The sequence below is a fragment of the Orcinus orca genome, chromosome 7 (assembly GCF_937001465.1).
Source record: "Orcinus orca chromosome 7, mOrcOrc1.1, whole genome shotgun sequence".
Taxonomy (NCBI): Eukaryota; Metazoa; Chordata; class Mammalia; order Artiodactyla; family Delphinidae; genus Orcinus; species Orcinus orca.
The window spans coordinates 86,226,571-86,237,484 of NC_064565.1; positions in this window are offsets into that span (position 1 = coordinate 86,226,571).

The window sequence follows — 10,914 nt, forward strand, 5'->3', positions numbered from 1 at the left end:
TGTGATGGAACCATTGAATAATTGATAGGAGTTTTATATTAATCACTAAAGGAAGATAAATTTGAGAGGAGCATGGGGTCTAGTTAGGAGGCTATCAAAGCAGTGTGGATATGAAGTAAGACATGAATTTGAGCTGTAGTAGTAAAAGTTGAGAGGAAATGATGGATTTGCAAAAAAAAGGCAAAGTCAGCAAGATTTGGAAACTGGTTATAGAGGTAAGGGAGAGGAAAGATATAATTCCCAGGTTTCTGGTTTGGTTGCTTGGGTATAAGTTCCCAATTGTGCTATGAAAGAGAGATTACAAATAGAGGGAAGGAGTAGAAGAATTGAGTTTAGCTTGAGGCATCTTGACTTTGAAGTGCCTGAGGGATATTCAAACATCCTGCAAACAGTTGGATATGAGTTTGAAATTCATTCAAGAGGTCAAGGCAGAGAGAGAGAGAGAGAGAGAGAGAGAGAGAGAGAGAGAGAGATATCTAGGGGTCATTAGTGTATAGATTAAATCCAAAGGGGGAAAATTAAGAATTACCCAGAGATGTTGAGTACAGTAAGAAATTAAGTGAGATACTTCATCTTCTGAGGCAGGCAGCAAGGAGATTAGGATAGTTGCAGATATAGTTGTTCTTTGAAGTGGTAGGTGAGAAGAGGAAATTAAGAGTGTTCTAGCTTGATGACCTCCATTTTATGGAGGAAGCAAGACTTGAGGCTGCTGAGAAAGTGATACTTAAAGTGATAAAGCTTTGGGACAGAAACTGAAAGGAACAGAACTAGGGCAGGCCAAGAAGTACAAGGACCTCAGTGTTGGGGGCTTAAGTTTGGGGCCAGTGAAATTGTATTGATGCCCATAGTGTTCAATGGCCTGATTAAGGTATTAGAGAAGGCAAATTGCAACATTGATATAAAAGAATATTTTTTTAATGGAATGGATTACTGCCTTTCTTATATTGTCGTTACTGTTTTATATATTTCTTTAGGAAAACATTCTTACTGAGTCAGTGGTTCTGGATGGAGGAAGGAAAGTTTAGGTATGAATGCCAGAAGATTGTCATAGGATTAAAGAGAGTCTTCAATGATGACTGCACATGAGAATTACCTGGGGAGCTTTTAAAACTACTGATGCTGGGCTTCCCTGGTGGTGCAGTGGTTAAGAATCCGCCTGCCAATGCAGGGGACACAGGTTCGAGCCCTGGTCCAGGAAGATCCCACATATCGTGGAGCAACTAAGCCAGTGTACCACAGTTACTGAGCCTGCACTCTAGAGCCCATGAGCCACAACTACTAAGCTCACGAACCACAGTGACTGAAGCCCACACGCCTACAGCCCATGCTCCACAACAAGAGAAGCCACCTCAATGAGAAGCCCACGCACTGTAACAAAGAGTAGCGCCCGCTCACCACAACTAGAGAAAGCCTGCATGCAGCAATGAAGACCCAACACAGTCAAAAATAAAATAAATAAAATAAATTTACTTTAAAGAAAACAAACAAACTACTGATGCCATATCCCAATTCCAGAGGGTCTCAATGTGGCCTGTTCATCAGAATTTTAAAAAGAAATTCCCAGGGACTTCCCTGGTGGTCCAGTGGGTAAGACTCTGAGCTCCCAATGCAGGGCTCCTGGGTTTGACTCCTGGTCGGGGAACTAGATCCTGCATGCGTGCCGCAACTAAGAGTCCCCATGCCACAACCCTGCAGGCCACAGCAAAGACCCGTGTGCTGCAACGAAGACCCGGTGCAGCCAAAAAAAAAAAAAAATTCCCAGATGATTTTAATGTTCAGCTAGGGGTGAAAACCACTGAGCTAGGGAGAATGAAAACTGGCAATAAATTGTTATCAGATATGAAGTGACCTAGATGCTATGCATTAAACACACACTTGATAGGGCTACAGTAGGTCTAGAATGTCAGTGGCAGATGCCTCGGCAAGTAATTTCTACTGAGATATATTTAAAGATATCAATTGATTTTAATCATGCTCAGGAAACAAAAGTGATTACCTCTTAGCGTCTAGGAATAAAAGAATATGGTAACCAGAAGCTATTTTATCTGCAGGATTTTCTTGAACCAGGGATAATGAGGCCTTCATAAATCACACACAAATTAGCAGTGAAAGATTTGGCAGAGTAAGCCCTAAAAAATGTGCACACAGTAATTCAAGTTCTGGGAAACTAGATATAGACTATAATCTTCAATTCAGAAATAATTTTACAGTGTGCATAACACCATTATTTATAGCAGTTGATAATAAATTAATGTCTATAGATTTCTTAAAATCCTGTGATTAATCTTTTTGAATGTAATAGTGCTTTTTAGTTAAACTATACAGTGATTCAGAACATAAGATTGTACTGGTTAACATAACCTGTCATAAAAAAAAGTTTTCATCATTCAATGTGTACTAAACATTGTTCCCTAAGACAAAGTGCCAAAAGTGATTGGCCCTTCAAGTTTTAAAAGTCAGTACCACCCCTTTCTGATATAACATCTTGAACAAAACTAGGGCTGTTACCACAGATTATATCCATCCTATTTGGATTATGACCTAGGGCCACAGTTAGACATTTAGAGGCCCTAAACACAAAAGACTTTTATTTCTACCCACTCCCATGTAGTTTAAAATAACATTAAATCATAAAATAATTTCAAGTAAGTCTAACAAAATACTGATTTCTTCCTAAGTTACCTGGCCACTTTTTTCCACGGTGGTTGGGAGGAAGGAAGTAAAATATTTTTAGGTTCTGTATTTTGGGAACCTCTTCTTTTTTTTTTTTTTTGCAGTACACGGGCCTCTCACTGTTGTGGCCTCTCCCGTTGCAGAGCACAGGCTCTGGACGCACAGGCTCCGCGGCATGTGGGATCTTCCCAGACCGGGGCACGAACCCGCGTCCCCTGCATCGGCAGGCAGACTCTCAACCACTGCGCCACCAGGGAAGCCCTGGGAGCCTTTTCTTAATTATGGTCTAAACCAGCTTTTCTCAATTGAGGTTCCTCATATGAACCACAGAAAGACTATTTTCTCATTTCTCCAGAGAATGGTACATAATTAAGGATAGTACACAATTAGAACCATTGTATATATGTAGGAGAAAAGTTTATTTATAACTATGGATACCTAGGGTATTAGGACTCAATTCTTTCATGGATTTAATTTGCCTGTTAGTTATCTAGCTCTACTGAGGTCAAATCTCCCCTTCCTTCCCAACTCCCACAGGGGCCTTGGCCTTGTGGGGATAGGGCAAGTGTACCAATAGCTGAGAACAATCAACATTTTATGAAGCAGTATCTTGATAGTTAAGTGTATAAGTCTGTGAGCCTGAGTGTCTGGGTTCAATCTCAGCTCTACCATTTACTACCTCTGTGACCCTGGACAGATGAACTTTCCTTTTCTTATAAAGGAAGAATAACTACTTATCAGACACTTGTATTAACTGAATATTGAATTGTGGCACTTTCATCAAAGTGTTTAGAACGGTGCCTGGCACATCCTAGCACTGAATAAATGTTGTTTTTGTTTAATACATCTTTGGACCATAAAGTATTGTGACCTGGACCAGACTTGTATGTGTGTGGAGGGATAGTACCTCCATTATCTTATTAATATTTACTATTTTATTACAGTACCTTAAAGTGACTTTCCCCTTTGTACTTTCTCTGTATTTTCTAAGGTTTTCAAAATGAGCAAGTAATACTTTCTTTTTTTGGCTGCACTGCATGGCATGTGGGATCTTACTTCCCCGACAGGGATCAAACCCACGCCTCCAGCAGTGGAAGTGTGGAGAATTAACCATGGGAATGCCAGGGAAGCCCCAAGTAATACATTTTTAATAAAAGGAAAATTGAAACTGTCAACTGGTAAAACTCATTCTTCCTAACTAATGCAGAACTAGAGTCGAGGAGAAAAAAACCAGGCTTGGTGAGTTGCCTTAAGCCACTCTTCTGGAACTGCTAATCTACACCAGCAATTTTGGATTAAGGCATAAGATATAAAAGAGAAAACAAAGTTTTGGTCCATCAATAAGGAATAATAGCCATAAGGAACAGGTATAGAAGAGATTTTTCTAGGGAGTGCATGTAAAGGGAAGGGAAAAGGAGGCCTGGGGCTCAGCCCTTCATTAAACCCACATTCCAAGAGAAGGCTAAATAAAGTATTACCTTTAGAAAACACAATGTGGGAAAGAGTGAAAAGTTTACTGATTAGAGAACTAACTGCTGGTAAGACTGTCAGGAAAACAGGCACTTTCATACATTGCTGAAGAGTGTAAATTGTACTGTAATAATGATGGCTCCTCGTATAAGGACCCAGGAAAGAAAATTAGTCCTAACGTCTCAGTATTAGAAACAGTCGTGCTTCACCTGAGAAGTTGATTTGTTCTATCTTAAAGATATCTGAAAATCACATGACTAATCTATGCCTCTTTGTATTTGGCTGCTATAAAGTTCAGAGAGAAATTTGTATCTCAACAATAACATAAAAGTATGAACACATTTTATGTATTAATTTCACACATGCCTACATGTTATTTCTTATTTTGGGTGCTATATGTAATTTTATATATTGCCTTAATTTTATAAATTTCCTTAATAGGGTATCATATAAATTAAAAAGTTCAGGGAGATAGGTTCAAGATGGCAGAGTAGAAGGACATGCACTCACTCCCTCTTGCGAGAGCACTGAAATCATAACTAACTGCTGAACAATCATCGACAGGAAGACACTGGAACTCACCAAAAAAGATACCCCATATCCAAAGATAAAGGAGAAGCTGCAGTAAGATGGTAGGAGGGGCACAATCACAATAACATCAAATCCCATAACCGCTGGGTGGGTGACTCACAAACTGGAGAACAATTATACCACAGAAGTCCATCCACTGGAATGAAAGTTCTGAGCCACACGTCAGGCTTCCCAACCTGGGGTCTGGCAATGGGAGGAGGAATTCCCAGAAAATCAGACTTTGAAGGCTAGTGGAATTTGATTGCAGGACTTTGACAGGACTGAGGAAAACAGAGACTCCACTCTTGGAGGGCACACACAAAGTAATGTGTACATCAGGACCCAGAGGGAAGGAGCAGTGACCCCATAGGAGACTGAACCAGACTTACCTGCTAGTACTGGAGGGTCTCTGCAGAGGTGGGGGACGGCTGTGGCTCACTGTGGGGACAAGGACACTGGCAGCAGAAGTTCTGGGAAGTACTCCTTGGCATGAGCCATCCCGCAGTCCACCATTAGCCCCACCAAAGAACCTGTATGTAGGCTCCAGTGCTGGGTCACCTCAGGCCAAACAACCAACAGGAAGGGAACTCAGCCCCACACATCAGCAGACAAGGGGATTTAAGTTTTACTGAGCTCTGCCCACCAGAGCAACATCCAGCTCTACCCACCACCAGTCCCTCCCACTAACAATCCTGCAGCCTGTGGAATGAAAACCACACTCACAGAAATATATACAAAATGAAAGGCAGATCACTATGTACCAGATGAAGAAACAAGATAAAACCCCAGACAAACAACTAAATGAAGTGGAGATAGGCAGCCTTCCAGAAAAAGAATTCAGAATAATGATAGTGAAGATGATCCACGATCTCGGAAAAACAATGGAGGCAAAGATCGAGAAGATGCAAGAAATGTTTAACAAAGACCTAGAAGAATTAAAGGACAAAAAACCAGAGATGAACAATACAATAACTGAAATGAAAACTACACTAGAAGGAATCAAGAGCAGAATAACTGAGGCAGAAGAACGGATAAATGACCTGGAAGACAGAATGGTGGAAATCACTGCCGCAGAACAAAATAAAGAAAAAATGAAAAGAAATTAAGACAGCCTAAGAAGCCTCTGGGACAACATTAAATGCACCAACACTCGCATTATAGGGGTCCCAGAAGAAGAGAGAGAAGAGAGAAAGGACCTGAGAAAATATTTGAAGAGATTACAGTCGAAAACTTCCCTAACATGGGAAAGGAAATAGCCATCCAAGTCCAGGAAGCACAGAGAGTCCCAGGCAGGATAAAGCCAAGGAGAAACACTCCGAGACACATAGCAATCAAACTGAAAAAAATTAAAGACAAAGAAAAATCATTAAAAGCAACAAGGGAAAAATGACAAATACATACAAGGGAACTCCCATAAGGTTAACAGCTGACTTCTCAGCAGAAACCCTACAAGACAGAAGGGAGTGGCAGGATATATTTACAGTGATGAAAAGGAAGAACCTACAACCAAGATTACTCTACCCAGCAAGGATCTCATTCAGATTCAATGGAGAAATCAAAAGCTTTTCAGACAAGCAAAAGCTAAAAGAATACAGCACCACCAAACCAGCTCTACAACAAATGCTAAAGGATCGTCTCTAAGTGGGAAACAAGAGAAGAAAAGGACCTACAAAAACAAACCCAAAACAATTAAGAAAATGGTAATAGGAACATACATATCAATAATTACCTTAAACATGAATGGATTAAATACTCCAACCAAAAGACACAGACTGGCTGAATGGACACAAAAACATGACCTGTATATATGCTGTCTACAAGAGACCTACTTCAGACCAAGGCACGCACACAGACTGAAAGTGAGGGGATGGAAAAATATATTCCATGCAAATGGAAATCAAAAGAAAGCTGGAGTAGCAATATTCATATCAGATAAAATAGACTTTAAAATAAAGAATGTTACAAGAGACAACGAAGGATGCTATATAATGATCAAGGGATCAATCCAAGAAGAAGATATAACAACTGTAAATATATATGCATCCAACATAGAAGCACCTCAATACATATGGCAAATGCTACAGCTATAAAAGAGGAAACTGACAGTAACACAATGATAGTGGGGGACTTTTACACCTAACTTACACCAATGGACAGATCAACCAGACAGAAAATAAGGAAACACAAGCTTTTAATGACACAATAGACCAGAGAGATTAGGTGATATATATAGGACATTCCATCCCAAAACAGCAGATTACACTTTCTTCTCAAGTGCACACGGAACATTCTTCAGGATAGATCACACATTGGGTCACAAACCAAGCATCGGTAAATTTAAGAAAATTGAACTCATATCAAGCATCTTTTCCAACCACAGCGCTATGAGATTACAAATAAATTACAGGGAAAAAAACCGTAAAAAACACAAACACATGGAGGTTAAACAATAGTTACTGTACTTCCAAGTTAGCGCAGTGGTTAAGAATCCACTGCCAATGCAGGAGACATGGGTTCAGCCCTGGTTCAGGAAGATCCCACATGCCATGGAGGAACTAAGCCCATGCGCCACAACAACAGAGCCTGCGCTCTAGAGACCGTGAGCCACAATTAGCGAGGCTGTGTGCCACAACTACTGAAACCCATGCACCTAGAGCACATGGTCTGCAACAAGAGAAGCCACTACAATGAGAGGCTCACTCACTGCAGCGAAGAGATTCCCCACTCGCCGCAACTAGAGAAAGCCCGTGTGCAGCAACAAAGACTCAATGCAGCCAAAAATAAATAAATTAATTTAAAAGAGATCTTGCAGCTTCTGCTTTAAAAACAAAAAACAATCTGTTACTAAATAACCAAGAGATCACCGAAGAAATCAAAAAATACCGGAGAAAAATGACAACGAAAACACGACAATTCAAAACCTATGCAATGCAGCAAAAGCAGTTCTAAGAGGGAAGTTTTTAGCAATACAATCCTACCTCAAGAAACAAGAAAAATCTCAAATAAACAATCTAACCTTACACCTAAAGGAACTAGAGAAAGAAGAACAAACAAAACACAAAGTTAGCAGAAGGAAAGAAATCATATGGATCAGAGAAGAAATAAATGAAACAGAAACAAAGAAAGCAATAGCAAACATCAATAAAACTAAAAGCTGGTTCTTTGAGAAGATAAACAAAATTGATAAACCATTAGCCAGACTCATCAAGAAAAAGAGGGAGAGGACTCAAATCAATAAAATTAGAAATGAAACAGGAGAAGTTACAACGGACACCACAGAAATACAAAGCATCCTAAGAGACTACAACAAGCAACTCTATGCCAATAAAATGGACAACCTGGAAGAAATGGACAAATTCTTAGAAAGGCATAACCTTCCAACACTGAACCAGGAAGAAATAGAAAATATGAACAGACCAATCGCATGTAACGATATTGAAACTGTGATTACAAAATTTCCAACAAACAAAAGTTCAGGACCAGATGGCTTTACAGGTGAATTCTATCAAACACGTAGAGAAGAGCTAACACCCATCCTTCTCAAACTCTTCCGAAAATTTGCAGAGGAAGGAAAACTCCCAAACTCATTCTATGAGGCCACTGTCACCCTGATAGCAAAATCAGACAAAGATACTGCAAAAAAAGAAAATTACAGACCAATATCACTGATGAATATAGATGCAAAAATCCTCAACAAAATACTAGCAAACAGAATCCAACAGCACATTAAAAGGATCATAAACCACAATCAAGTGGGATTTATTCCAGGGATGCAAGGATCCTTCAATATATGCAAATCAATCAATTTGATACACCATATTAACAAACTGAAGAATAAAAACGATATGACCATCTCAATAGATGCAGAAAAAGCTTTTGACAAAATTCAACACCCATTTATGATAAAAACTCTCCAGAAAGTGGGCAGAGAGGGAACCTACTTCAACATAATAAAGTCCATATATGACAAATGCATAGCAAACATCATTCTCAATGGTGAAAAACTGAAAGCACTACCTCTAAGATCAGGAACAAGACAAGGATGTCCACTCTCACCACTCTTATTCAACATAGTTTTGGAAATCCTAACCACAGCAATCAGAGAAGAAAAAGAAAAGGAATACAAATTGGAAAAGAAGTAAACCTGTCACTGCAGATGACATGATACTATACATAGAGAATCCTAAAGATGCCACCAGAAAACTACTAGAGCTAATCAATGAATCTGGTAAAGTTGCAGCATACAAAATTAATGCACAGAAATCTCTTGCATTTCTATACATTAACAACAAAAGATCAGAAAGAGAAATTAAGGAAACACTCCGATTTATTACCATTGCAACAAAAAGAATAAAATACCTAGGAATAAACCTACCTAAGGAGGTAAAAGACCTGTATTCAGAAAACGAAGACGCTGATGAAAGGAATCAAAGATGACACAAACAGATGGAGAGATATACCACGTCCTTGGATTGGAAGAATCAAAATTGTGAAAGTGACTCTACCTCCCAAAGCAATCTACAGATTCAATGCAATCCCTATCAAATTACCAATGGCATTTTTTTACAGAACTAGAACAAAAAATCTTAAAATTTGTATGGAGACACAAAAGACCCCGAATAGCCAAAGCAATCTTGAGGGAAAAAAATGGAGCTGGAGGAATCAGACTCGCTGACTTCAGACTATACTACAAAGCTACAGTAATCAAGACAATATGGTACTGGCATAAAAACAGAACTATAGATCAATGGAACAGGATAGGAAGCTCAGAGATAAACCCACACACCTATGACCAATGATAAAGGAGGCAAGGATATACAATGGAGAAAAGAGTGTTTCTTCAATAACTGGTGCTGAGAAAACTGGACAGCTACAGGTAAAAGAAAGAAATTAGAACAGTCCCTAACACCATACACAAAAATAAACTCAAAATGGATTAAAGACCAGACATATAAAACCCTTAGGGGAACACATAGGAAGAACACTCTTTGACATAAGTCACAGCAAGATCTCTTTTGACCCACCTTCTAGAGCAATGGAAATAAAAACAAAAATAAACAAATGGGACCTAATGAAACTTAAAAGCTTTTGCACAGCAAACTATAAACAAGACAAAAAGACAACCCAAGTATGGGAGAAAATATTTGCAAATGAATCAACAGACAAAGGATTAATCTCCAAAATATATAAACAGCTCATGCAGCTCAATATTAAAAAAACAAACAACCCAATCCAAAAATGGGCAGAAGACCTAAATAGACATTTCTCCAAAGAAGACTTACAGGTGGGCAAGAAGCACATGAAAAGCTGCTCAGCATCACTGATTATTAGAGAAATGCAAATCAAAACTACAATGAGGCATCACCTCACACAGGTTAGAATGGGTGTGCTGGAGAGGGTGTGGAGAAAAGGGAACCCTCTTGCACTGCTGGTGGGAATGTAAATTGATACAGCCACTATGGAGAACAGTATGGAGGTTCCTTAAAAAACTAAGAATAGGGGCTTCCCTGGTGGCGCAGTGGTTGAGAATCCTCCTGCCGATGCATGGAGCAGCTAGGCCCGTGAGCCATGGCCGCTGAGCCTGTGCGTCCGGAGCCTGTGCTCTGCAACAGGAGAGGCCACAACAGTGAGAGGCCCACGTACCGCAAAAAAAAAAAAAAAAGAAAAAGAAAAAAACTAAGAATAGAACTACATATGACATATAACCCAGCAATCCCACTACTGGGCATATACCCTGAGAAAACCATAATTCAAAAAGACACATGTACCCCAATGTTCACTGCTGTGCTATTTACAATAGCCTGGTCATGGAAGCAACCTAAATGCCCATCGACAGACGAATGGATAAAGAAGATGTGGTACATATATACAATGGAACATTACTCAGCCATAAAAAGGAACGTAATTGGGTCATTTGCAGAGATGTGGATGGACCTAGAGACTGTCATACTGAGTGAAGTAAGTCAGAAAAACAAATATCGTATATTAACGCATATATGTGGAATCTAGAAAAATGGTACAGATGAACCGGTTTGCAAGGCAGAAATAGAGACAGAGATGTAGAGAACAAACGTATGGACACCAAGGGGGGAAAGCGGGGGGTGGGGTGGGATGAATTGGGAGACTGGTATTGGGAGACACATTTACACTAATATGTATAAAATAGATAACTAATAAGAACCTGCTGTATTAGAAAAATAA